We start from the raw sequence: 13,549 nt of genomic DNA on the forward strand, positions 1-13,549 counted from the left end.
TGAGGAGACTGTCTTCTCCATTGTATATTCTTGCCTCCTTGACATAGATTAATTGACCATATGTGTGTGCGTTTATTTCTGGGCTTTCTATCCTGTTCCATTGATCTATATGTCTGTCTTTGTGCTAGTACCATATTGTTTTGATGACTGTAGCTTTGCAGTATAGCCAAGAATGTAACTTTGATCTCAAGACTTTCATGCAGTCATGCACGCATTCATTCTTCAGCTTGGGTATTTGACAAATATCTTTGCATAACTATCATGTACCAAGCACCAGATAAGTGAGATAGACAGAGCCCTGCCCTCACAGAACTTTTATTCTCTCAGGGGATATAGGCAGTTTGAACCATTTTCACATAGGTTTATAGCCCAGAACTTTTTTCCTTAAACCTCACAGCTGGTATTTGGACAAAGAATCTGACTCTCCTCATCTATGAAAGATTGTACATCTACAGTTTAGATACACATCACTTACAATCATTCTGACAAGACTGACAAGAATAGCACCAAACTACTCTCTTTAATCTGAGCTGTGATGACAAGAACAAAAATGAAAATTTACACACTAAAGCATCATCCTTCCCCAGAAAGATTGTGTGCATAAAGAAAGAGCATGGGCTTAGGAATCAGAAAGCCCTGAATTTTAAACTCTGATCTTTTTTTTTTTTTTTCCTGATCTACTCTTAATACTTACTGGCTGTGTAACACTGTGTAAGTGACTTCATCCCTCTGGGCCTCATTATGTATACAAAATTTCCTCATCTATAAAAAGGCGGTGACAATGCTGTTTCATAGAGTTATACAGTATTAAATGAGATAATGGGTGCAGTGCACTCCACACAGTGCTCAAAATACATCAGCAACTTTTCTTTCTCTACCACTCTCTCTTCTATCGTTAGCACTGACAGTTGCATGGCTGGTACCTTTGAAGAAATCATGGCATTTAGGGGACTTAGTAAAATAAGGCACCTGAGGCAGGTGATCTAATCATAAACAAAACTTATGACCACGTTTCCTTTTATTTCCCAGGATTGTTTTATTCTTGAAAGCTATTAAACACATTCTTTGCACTTATTAATGTATTAGAGTCTGCCCCCTAGTGGTCATGGTACACAGTGCCAGTTTTGCTAATGACAGTTCAGCCCACAAAACTTTTCCCCCATCTGTGTTTGATTAACCTTCAGTGGTGCTTCTTGGCCCTAGTCACAACGCATTTTTATCCCAACAGAAAAACTAAATAGGAACAACGGTGACCAAAGTTAATAAGATCGGTTCTTTAACATGGAGGTTAATCCTGGCTGAACATTCAAATCACGCACACATGCACGCATGCACACACACGCAAATACAAAATCAATGTCTGGGCCCCACCCCAAACCGGTTGAACCTGAACCTCTGGGGAGCAGGTCTGCACATGGAGGGTTTACAAAGCTCCCCAGGTGATTCTGATGAACAGCCAGGATTCAGACAAATGAAAACTCTATTAGAACTTGACAAATGATGAATGACAGCAAAGACTATCCCCTTGAAGGCAGCCCTCTCAGAAGCCTCCAAGCTCTGTGGAGTTGCTGTCCAGGCTCAAAATGGTTTTACCTCCTCTTGGGGAGTTGCTTTCAGATCATATGGCATATATTTTGGAACAATCTCAATATCGGCAATGTTTTGTCTTTTGACAGTGAATTTGAGTGAGTTTGAATAAAAATCCTGAAGTGATTCTAAAATCAAGGCAGCTGACTATGCTGGACCATTTTTCAGGATAACCTGGGTAAGACCATTTTTGGTCAAAAACAACATATGGTCAAGGGGATGGATTTGTCTCGTGCACCTCATAATTGACACAAAAGGCAATTCCAAAAGAGGGCCACAAACACTTTTATTAGTAATAGCTGTATTGGAGCCTGTGTGCTGCTCCCCAAGGTACCATCTTTAAAAGGCACTGTTCATCTGGACATGTGAAGTCTGATGGGACTATTTAAAAAACTGCCTCGGGCTTCCCTGGTGGCGCAGTGGTTGAGAGTCCGCCTGCTGATGCAGGGGACACGGGTTCGTGCCCCAGTCCGGGAAGATCCCACATGCCGCGAAGCTGCTGGGCCCGTGAGCCATGGCCGCTGAGCCTGCGCATCCGGAGCCTGTGCTCCGCAACAGGAGAGGCCACAATGGTGAGAGGCCTGCGTACTGCAAAAAAAAAAAAAAAAAAAAAAAAAACCTGCCTCATTACTTAAGGGTCAAACCCGAATTTAGAATTGAAAGGGGGAAAACTGGTGGGAAGAGTCAGACCAGGACAGCCCCTGGGTTTTATGGAACTCTGTTCATGATCCAACACTGTCAGCATCCAATTTACCACATCTAAGAAGGACCCGACTCCAGGCTGGCAGAGCATTCGCCAGCACTAGGAGCTGCTGAGGGTCTCTATCCAGGAGCACCAGGACCCTCAGGAAGTTCTGTGGCTGAGTGAGATGACTAAAAATTGCATTGTGATCTTCGTCTGCTCTCTGAACCCTCATAATGAAATTCTCCAACATTATGTCAGAAAACTAACAGACGAGCACACAAAACACAGGTGAGGGCTTCCCTGGTAGCACAGTGGTTAAGAATATGCCTGCCAATGTAGGCGACATGGGTTCGAGCCCTGGTCCGGGAAGATCCCACATGCCACAGAGCAACTAAGCCCGTGCACCACAACTACTGAGCCTGTGCTCTAGAGCCTGCAAGCCACAACTACTGAGCCCACGAGCCACAACTGCTGAAGCCCATGTGCCACAACTACTGAAGCCCACATGCCTAGAGCCCATGCTCCGCAACAAGAGAAGCCATTGCAATGAGAAGCCTGAGCACCTCAACCAAGAGTAGCCTCTGCTCGCTGCAACTGGAGAAAGCCCGCGTTGAGCAACGAAGACCCAACACAGCCCCCCAAAATAAACAAATAAAATAAATAAATTTATTTTTAAAAAAAGACACTGGTGAGCCCTCTTCATCAGTCACAAATCAGTTGGACTTTATTTCCAACTCCAATATTTTGCAGTTATTTTCTTTCCCAGGTGAGATTTTATTCCTCTCTCCTACCTCCTTGATCTAATATGAACATTAACCACGGGGCCCTCCTGTTTGGAGTCTCCTGTCTCAACAATGGTGTTTTCCAATGTGTATTCCAAGGAACACTGGTTTCCTAGTATCTGTTCATTCATTTATTCAATAAATATTTGTTGAGCGCCTTGTGTGTTCCAGGCAGGGGCAGATCCAGGTTTTACAGGACCTGAAGCTTATAATAATCGTGGAGGTCCTTTTTAAAGGGAAGAACACAAAACTGAAAACAAAACTAGATACAGGGACACAAAAGGGCAATCCTGAAGCTTAAGCCCCCTTACTTTATGGTGCCTTTGTGAACAGTTCCAGGCACGATCCTGGGGATAGAATCGTGAATAAAACTGACCTGTCCTTGTGAAGTGTACATTCTAAAGGGATAGAAATAGGAGCTGGAAATTAATAGAATTTAGAGGGGGGAAAATCCAGGATTATATGTTTGAGAACTAAGGAGCTAAACAAAATTAAACAAATTTCTTCATTTAAGGGCTTCTTAGAGCCATTAAAATGCTGATGTGCCCATGACTCTCCAAAAGGGGAACCGTGTTTTCATCATTCCCCAGCTTTACTTATCAGAGAATCCTTCTTTTGTGAGGTATCCCTGTGGACTAAACTCTGTGAAACCCACTTTGGGGAAATCCTGCCCTATAATGTATTGGAAGCTCAGCACATGACATCACTTGTCATCTGCCATGAAACGGCGTCCCCTTCTTATTTGGGAAAAGCATTTGGTTCCTGTGCTAATGAAATAATTTAAATCATTTCTCATTATTGTCATTTTTCTAACCCCTCTTTTAGTGTTTTAGGCATTTGGAACAATTGTCTCCTCTGCTTCCAACATTTCAGACTATAAATCTCAAAAAAACATGTTTTAAAACCTTTCCAATCCAGCCTTGGATTTTACACAGCATGGGTTCCGCCTAAAGTAACGAAGAATTCACCTTATGAGGGATTCTCAAATTTAGAAATGCAAAATACCAGGACACCTCGTGGCTTAAAAATCATCTGTTATCCTCCAGAATCACAGAAGAGTCAGCATTTGGGGTCATAAATCTGCCTTCGCACTTCCCTTCAACCCCTCCACCAGGGTGAGAAGGCTCTTGTGTGGGGCCTTGCTTTCCAGTGGTAAGAATTATATTTGTCTTGGGTGCTGGTTCCAGAGACATCTGTGATGGCAGCCCATCCAGCTCTGTTCTCAGTGAGCTAACTTTAGCAGCAGATTCTGCATCTGTTGGTGGAGTTTGACACAGCATATGTTTTCCAAAGCAGCCCTTCCCAATAGCTGACTCCCTTCTTATGTGAGGACATTTAATATATCCTGAGAACTAATCATCTCCCCTCTTTCCCAAATGTTTAAGCTATTTTAAATTTCATCCAGTTTAACAAGCAGTCATGTGTGAAGCCCACCTTTTGATTTCAAAATAAATAAAAAAGAATTTCTATGACTCACAATAGATTTCACCTCTGGGCAGGCCAGCAAATTTATCCACACCTTCCTCCAAATAAAGTCCTTCTCTCATATGTTTCCTGACATGATTGTTAACCTTTTAACCTCTTGAAGGGATTAAATACAAGTGAACCCCATTGTGGTGGTTTTTAAATATGTCCACAATTTCTTTGACACTTCTCTCCTCAAAAGGTGGAGCCTAATACCCCTCCCCTTGAGCGTGAGTTGGACTTAGTGACATGCTTCTAACAAAGAGAATACAGAAAAGTGGCAGTGTGTGACTTACAAGGCTGGGTTATAAAAGGCACTGTGGCCTCTTCTCTGTTTTTTCTTGGATTACTCATTCTGGGGAGAACCAGCTGCCACATAATGAAGACATTCAGGCAGATCTATGGAGAGACCACATGAGGCCTCTTGCCAACAGCCAGCCAGGAACTGAGGACTTTGCCCACAGCCTTGTGAGGAAGCCATCTTGGAAGTGGATCCTTAGGTCAAGCGTTCAGATGACTGTAGCTTCAGCCAACTTCTTGACTTGGACCACATGCAACTCTCTGAGACCGAATCACCCAGCTAAGCTGCTCCCAAATTCCTAAACTACTATGTGAGATAATAAATGTTTATTGTTGTCTTAAGCCATTAAGGTTTGGGGTGATTTGTTACACAGCAATAGCTAACTAATACAACCATCCTAAGTGTTCTTGTATGATGTCCCAGCTGTACTCCCTGAGGCACTTGCCTCTTCTATCTGAAACAGTTGGGCTGGATTAGCCAGGAGTGTAATTACTTCAGTAATTGGAAGGATGTCCATGGGTTTTACCCTATGGGTAAAATTAAGTCCTATTAATATACTGGAACTAGCTTCTACTAGTCCCAAGGCCTGCTTTCAAGATTCCCAGTCCCTGGGAGTGGGGAGTGCCCCCAGAACTGCCGGTTTAATCCTATCTTCTTCTCACATGCCATATAGCTGTCACTGCTCATCTCCAAAACCCATCTTCATGCTTCCCCAGACCACTGCTGAAGCTGCCATCACTTTCCACTTCTTGGCTACAGAGTCTCTCCCTGAGCCCTGTCATTGTCACTCTATCTAACAGCTGTCCTTCGCTCTGTTAGTATCTTTTAGAGATGTCTCAAAGCAGTTTTCGGGCTCCTTGAACTTGACACACACAGCCTTCTGCAGGGAGGATGCCACCATGAGGGTGACACATGCAGGGCAGCAGCCAGCACACCAGAGAAAGACCACTGCCCCCTTTTGACCCCCAGAGCCCTATTTCTGAATTTGACTAATCATGCCTAACACTTGTTTGTTAGAGTAAATTCTCCCCCAGCAGGCCCCTCCCTGCATTTTTTTCTAAGACTTTATTTATTTATTTATTTATTTATTTATTTATTTTAATTTATTATTTTTTTTTGCTGTACGTGGGCCTCTCACCGTTGTGGCCTCTCCCGTTGCGGAGCACAGGCTCCGGCCGCGCAGGCTCAGCGGCCATGGCTCACGGGCCCAGCCGCTCCACGGCATGTGGGATCCTCCCAGACCGGGGCACGAACCCGTGTCCCCTGCATCGGCAGGCGGACCCTCAACCACTGCGCCACCAGGGAAGCCCGACTTTATTTATTTAGAGCAGTTTTAGGTTCACAGCAAAATTGAGGGGAAGGTAGAGAGATTTCCCATGTACCCCTTGTTCCACACATGCATATTCCCCCCATTAACACTCCTCACCAGAGTGGTATATTTGTCACAACTGATGTACCTACACTGACACATCATAATCACCCAAAGTTCATAGTTTATAGTAGGGTTCACTCTTGGAGTTGTGTAGTCCATGGGTTTGGACAAATGTATAATGACATGTATCCATCATTATAGCATCATACAGAGTATTTTCAATGCCCTAAAAATCCTCTGTACATCTCCTATTTATCCTTCCTCCATCCCCAACTCCTGGCAACCACTGATCTTTTTACTGTCGCCATAGTTTTGCCTTTTCCAGAGTGTCACAAAGTTGGAATCATACAGTGTGTAGCCTTTTCAGATTGGCTTCTTTCACTTAGTAATGGACTTAAGATTCCTCCATGTCTTTTCAGGGCTTGAAAGCTCTTTTCATTTAAATGCTAAATAACATCGCATTTTCTGGATATACCATAGTTTATCCATTCACCTACAGAAAGACATCATGCTTGCTTCCAGGTTTGGGCAGTTATGAATAAAGCTGCTATAAACATCTGTGTGCAGGTTTTTTTAAATTTTTCAACTCCTTTGGGTAAATACCAAGGAGCACAATTGCTGGGTCGTGTGGTAAGAGTGTGTATAGTTTGTAAGAAACTGCCAAACTGTCTTCCAAAGTGGCTCTACTATTTTGCATTCTCACCAGCAATGAATGAGAGTGACTGTTGCTTCACATCCCCACCAGCGTTTGGTGTTGTCAGTGTTCCAAATTTTGGCTATTCTTATAGGTGTGTAGCAGTACCTCACTGTTGCTTTAATTTGCATTTCCCTAATGACATATGATGTGGAGCATCTTTTCATACATATGCTTATTTGCCATCCTTATATCTTGTCTGATATATATATATGTAACAGACATGAGGTGTCTTTGGCTTCGGCTTTACACTTTTTAATTGAGTTGTTTGTTTTCTTATTGTTGCGTTTTAAGAATTCTTTGTATATTTTGGATACCAGTCCTTTATACTCTCCTTGAATTCTAGTAACCACCACCATCAGCAAACACAAATAAGTCCATCAAATATTCCTACACAAATGTGAATCCTAGTCATTTATCTTATATAAGTTATTTTCCTAAAATCTCCTTGGCCCCCAGAGCAGTAAAATAACCCTTTCTATGCATGGAGAAGCTCTCAATTTTTAATCTTAATAGGCTATTAAAAAAAAAATTTCTAAGACAAGTGCATATGTGTATGTGTTGGTGGAAGGAAGCAGTGATTGACCTGTCAATGGTTTCTTTCTGGAAAATATGATGGCTATTTTTATGAATCACCAAAACCTCGGTTTTTCAGAATTCCCCCAAATACATTATGCAGCATACTAGCTCTGCAGGACGTTGCGGGGTGGGGTGGGATTCTGTGATCTTCTTTGGGAAATGTCAAAATTAAGGTGCTTCTCTGCTATTGGACTTCTTCAAGCCTTTAATATGCTAATGTTCACCATTAGACGACCCTGAAATAAGGTTTTAGATTAGGTGCACTGTTTCCCAAACTCACTTCACCACAAAGCATCTCATGGAACTAGTGTTATATGGAACACACTTTGTAAAATCCTGGGCAAGACCTAACCCCAGAGAAAACGGAATGTAGCAAAAATCAAAAGCTCTTTAATCAAAAACTTCCTGTCCTAGATCATCCAGGTCACTCAACTTTAACCGGCTTCTAACAAGTCTTAAGAATGTGCAGGGAAAATTGTTCCTTAAAGACATAGATCTGAGGTCCAACGAATCTTTATACCAAAGTAAGCTTGTTAGCCTATTTTTCTCTCCAAGGACAGAAGAAAGACAAGGGTGCTCAGTAGATATTTTTTGGTAAGTTGAATCCAAATTTGCTCTCAGTCATTGAACTAGGACCAAGATCTCCCACCTCAAGCCCCAACTGAAAGCTGGGATGCCTGGGCAGAGAATCATCATAGTCAAGGCCCACATCCCATCCTTCCCTGTGAAAACACCTCCATAAAGAAGGTGGGAGATGCAGGAGGGGGAGAGAGAGAAAAAAACTTTATTCTTTCAACATTGACCCATTTTGTTCAGGTCTAACAACTCAAAAGCAGCAGAGTCATTGAAACACGGATTGTAAAACTATAACACTCCTCAATTACTTCTTGTTGGCCAGACAAGCAAACCTATTATTTGACAATGCATCATGCTCCAAGAAAGTAAACTTTATCATACAGAGGTCATGAGAAAAAGACCACAGGTACAGTTTGCTAACCTCCACTAGATAATTTTTCACAGTTATCATCCAAGCACTGTAAAAGCACAAAAGATATGTTATCTTTGGGCTCAGTTTATTATAACGTGTGGGTGAAACTCCCTATAAAACCACTTACTAGGTAACTGTTGCACGTTCTCCTGCACAGAAAGTCAGATCAGTAAAACATCTTTTTGACAGTGTCTTTTTAAGTGTCAGGAATAAAAGGACGTGCTCTTAAAGGAAAAGTAGCACACAATTTATCACCCCCTCACTTTCCCACACGTACACACACAGATCCCCATCGCCTCTCTGCATGCCAGAGACACTCAAAAGAATCCTTCTCAGTAGTCTCATTTCTTTTAGAGCTGAGTATTTCACGGCAGAACTGCTCCTGGATAAAGCGGCAAGTAACATTAATTCAAGATACTGTAGGTGCCAGCAGTTCAAGTACTAGTCGTGGTATTTTTTCCCCTAGAGTCATCATATCGAGTAAGACCCAGGAAATACAAGATAAAAGAATGATGGATTCCCTCAGCAAATGCTCTCAAGAGTCTCAAATTTAACATTAGAGCCTAAGAGAGGTCACCTAACTCTAGCTTGAAACTTGGATTTTTTTAAAGAGCTTACCTCTCTCCCACAGTAATATCTTCACAGTCCTCAGGGATACATGGAGAGGGGGGGCAAGTCTTGGATGATTAAACCGCAGGATGTATAATGACATCCCAGGAAACTCAGGGTTCACCCTTCTATCCCCAAAAGGAAAGACAAGTTAAAGAGTGTGAGATGGGGAATTGCTCCCACAATGCAGTTCTCTTTAGAATTCACTTCTTACAATGGTCCACATCTAAGAGCTACATTCTCCATTCATTCAAGCAAAGGAACAGCTTTTTATTTTATATATATATATTTTTTTCATTTTCACCGAGAGCTTTATTGAACAACATATTCACCCTTTTGTTCCTCTACCTTTTGCCATTTTTCAGGCAACTTCATAATTCCATCTTCCCAAAATTTTTTTATCTTTTTGAGCAAAGAACTATTCCAGGTGCCTTTTACAGTCTTCCAGGGAATTGAAATTTTTTCCATTGAATTTCCATTTCCATTACAAGAATTTTGTTAAGACTGAAATAAATGGAAATCCGCAGGTGCAATGTCTGGTGAATACGGCAGATGACACCAAACTTCGCAGCCAACCTGTAACAGTTTTTGCCTGGTCATCAAAGAAACATGCGGTCTTGTGCTATCCTGATGGAAGATTATGCATTTTCTAAAGTTGAGCAATTCCGGACACTTTTTGTTGAGTGCTGGGAAGCAGCTTTTTAGATTGCTACACACAAAAGCAATTTTTTTCAAAGGATACTGACAGAAATCTGTTGGACGGGGGTGGTTAGTCATATCTCCCCACAAAGATCTGCTGAATAAATATTGAGGGGATTATATGTTCCCAATACAAAATAGGGACTATGAGAAAATCAAAAGAGAGAGAATATGCAGTCCCTATGCTTGAAAAATTTATAATTTTGTTGAAGAAATAAGACTTTTATACAGAGGACAAAGAACAATCAGCAAAATGCTAAAATGGTTGTCTTCTGGTTGAAATGTTTCTTCATTACCAAAATATGTTTGGAAGCCAGCAAAAAGAAATATATAGAGTTCCTTTACCTGGAGCCTAGCTCAAAAATAACCTCTAGGAACATGAAATACAGCCATGAACCTTTAAGGCTAAGCAAAACTTCATTTCCAAATAATTTTCCTATATTCAGCCATGTCAAAAGGTCTTTGAGATATTTCTAGTGAGTTCCTCATGTATTCAACATTCAGTCACTCGACAACATGTATGGAGCCCTCTCCATGGGTTGGGTACACGGGCTACAGGAGTAAAAGCCCTAGTCCATGCCCTCCCAGGGCCAGAGTTAGGTGGGCTCTATCCTGCACCTCAGGTACTCACACATGGGGAAATGTAAGACAGGGCAAGTGGATCACAGAAAACTTCTCAAAGGAAATTGATACCTGAGTTGAGGTATGAAGGTTAGTGGGTGTTAGCAAGTTGGAAAGGGGTGAAGGAAAAACGTGCAGCACATGCAAGGGCCGAGAGGCTTGGGAAACTTGGTGTCATCACAGGCTTGGCTTGTTTGGAGAAGAAGATGTAAGAAGAGTTCAGAGGAAAGCAAAGTTTTTTGTTTTTTTTTGTTTTTGATGTGGACCATTTTTTTTAAGTCTTTATTGAATTTGTTACAATATTTCTTCTGTTTTATGTTTTGGTTTTTTGGCCAGGAGGCACATGGGATCTTAGCTCCCCGACCAGGGATCGAACCCGCACCCCCTGCTTTAGAAGGTGAAGTCTTAACTGGACCACCAAGGAAGTACCACAAAGATCATTTTTGGGTAAGGGATCTGGGGAGGCTTCATGGAGGAAGTGAGGTTTGGAGCAGAGACTTGGAAAATGGGTAGAATTTCAGTTAGATGAAGTGAGAAGATGGGGGGGCAATGTTTCAGTATTCCTTAGTTTCCTGCACATTGCCTGGCATGAATAGTGCTCAGAAAGCATTATTAAATGTTGAGAAAGTAAACCAAGTTATCCAGGCAGAAGAGCGAGCTCAAGATGTGTTTGGAATGGTGAGTTGTCTGATTTGCTGGAAGTATAGAATCCTTATAGAGAAGACATAGGAGATAAGGCAGGAAAAATAAACTGAGGTCAGATTAAAGAAGTCTTATCTCTCAGTTAAGGAATGAGAGGAAAGGTTGTAAGCAATGGAGATCCATCAATGAATTCTGAGCAAGATAGTTGCAAAACCAAACTGTGCTAGAGATCATTTGGTAGGGTGGAGGAAAGAGGGACCCAAATCCACAGGCCAGTTAAGATGCTAAGGATGCAGGACCTCCCTGGTGGTGCAGTGGTTAAGAATCCACCTGCCAATGCAGAGGACACGGGTTCGAGCCCTGGTCCAGGAAGATCCCACATGCCATGGAGAAACTAAGCCTGTGCACCACAACTACTGAGCCTATGCTCTAGAGCCCACGAGCCACAACTACTGAGCCCATGTGCCACAACTACTGATGCCCGTGCGCCTAGAGCCGGTGCTCGGCAACAAGAGAAGCCACTGCAATGAGAAGCCCGCGCACTGCAACGAAGAGTAGCCCCGCTTGCCGCAACCAGAGAAAGCCCGTGCGCAGCAACGAAGACCCAACGCAGCCAAAATTTTTTTAAATAAATAAAGTTGTATATTAAAAAAGAGATGCTAAGGATGCAATCCATTGTGAAATAATTAGGTGGGGGCCAGGTGGGGGCAGAAGGAAGAGAAGAGACTTGTGGATTCACTGGTTGGAGGGCTCTAAGGACAGAAGGGTTACAGTGCTCCAGAGGTTTTAGGCTTTGTGGTCCAGATATCCAACGTTGCATAAAAAACAAAAGTTTTAAGCCTGAAACTTAATGGCTTAAAACAACAATCATTTATTTTGCTTAGACATAAGCAATTTGGGCAGGGCTCAGTGGGGATGGCTCATTTATGCTCCATGTAGCATCAGTCAGGGCAGCTGACTGAGGGCTAGGGGACCCTCTTCCCAAATGGCTCTCTCACACAACTGGCACCATGGTGCTGGCAGTCTCTGGGAGCTCAGCTGGGACTGAGGGGTGAGGGCCCTCAGATTCTCTCCATGCGGTCCCCTCCTTGTGCTTAGGCTTCCTCACAGCATGGTGGTTTATTCCAAGGGCAAGCATCATAAGAGAGAGAGGTAGGCAGAAGCTGTATGTCTTTTATGGCCCGACCTTGGAAGTCACACAGCATCACTTCTGCTGTTCTGTGTTAATAGAAGTCAGCTTAAAGGCTCAATCTGTTCAAGGGAACAGGGCAAGACTTCACCTCTTAATGGGAGAGTGGCAAGGTTCTAGAGGTGCATGTGGGATAGGAAATATTGTTGTAGCCTGTATTGGGTTAAATGGTGTCCTTCCAAAATTCATGTCTACCCACACCTGGGAATGTGACCTAACTTAGAAATAGGGTCTTCACAGATGAGTTCATACTGGATTCAGGTAGGCCCTAAATCCAGTGACTGATGTCTTTACAAAAAGAAGAATGACACACAGACACAGAGGAGACACACAGAGAAGATGGCCATATAAAGACAGAGGCAGAGATTGGAGTTATGCCAACACAAACCAAGGAATGCCAGGAGCCACCAGAAGCTGGAAGAAGCAAGGAGAGATCCTCCCTAGAGCCTTCAGAGGGAGCACAGCCCTGGCAACACCTTGATTTTGGACTTCTGGCCTCCAAAACAGTGAACGAATGCATTTCTGTAGTCTGAAGACACCAAGTTTGTGATCATTTGTTACGGCAGCCCTAGGAAATGAATACATGGCCTTTTTAGAGAACGCCATCTGCCATACTCTGTGGCTTGAAGACTGGAGTATAGTCTTGAAACATAACATCAGGAGGAAGAACTGGCCAAGAGGGGTAGGTTCTAGTTTCAGGATTTGCTCCGTGGAGTTTGTTGTGTGCAGCAAATGCCTGGATGGTGCCGGTTTGAAATATGGGGCTGGCGCTTAGAGAACTAAGCTGGGGCTAGAGATGAAGTTTGAAAATCTTGGCAATCAGCAAGAAGCTCGGCACAAAGTCAGACATCCTCTGCATTACCACTTCCTCTTGGGGCTGCATCAGGTGACCGCACATGAGTTGACATTTTAATTATTTATACTGCACAGTCTAAAGTGGTGTTCAACCAGCCAAATGGTTCGGGGTGATTGAATCAAGGGAGAAGGTGATTCGAGCTCTACATGGAGAGTTTCTAATAGACTTCTCTAGAGTTTACAGCTGAAGGGAAGAACTGCTCCCTCTGTTTTCTAATAGACTAACAAACCTCTCTAAGTCTTCTTCCAAGACCCCAGAGGTACCCGCCAATTGCTCTTTCGTTCAAGAGCCAAAATGAGTACAATAAGTTTTGTGGCTGGCACAGATGAAATTAGGAATTTGTTAGTGAAATGTTCTATATACTGATTTTCCTGACAACCCTCTCATGGTCTTAGATAGCAGTCCCTGATCAACCAGATGCCAATTACAAGAGAGCAGCCGTTTCACTCATCCAAATATTTCCACTTTGCTCAAAATGGAT

Source organism: Mesoplodon mirus (genome assembly GCF_964341445.2).
Source record: "Mesoplodon mirus genome assembly, chromosome: 14".
In the NCBI taxonomy this organism is placed as follows: Eukaryota; Metazoa; Chordata; class Mammalia; order Artiodactyla; family Ziphiidae; genus Mesoplodon; species Mesoplodon mirus.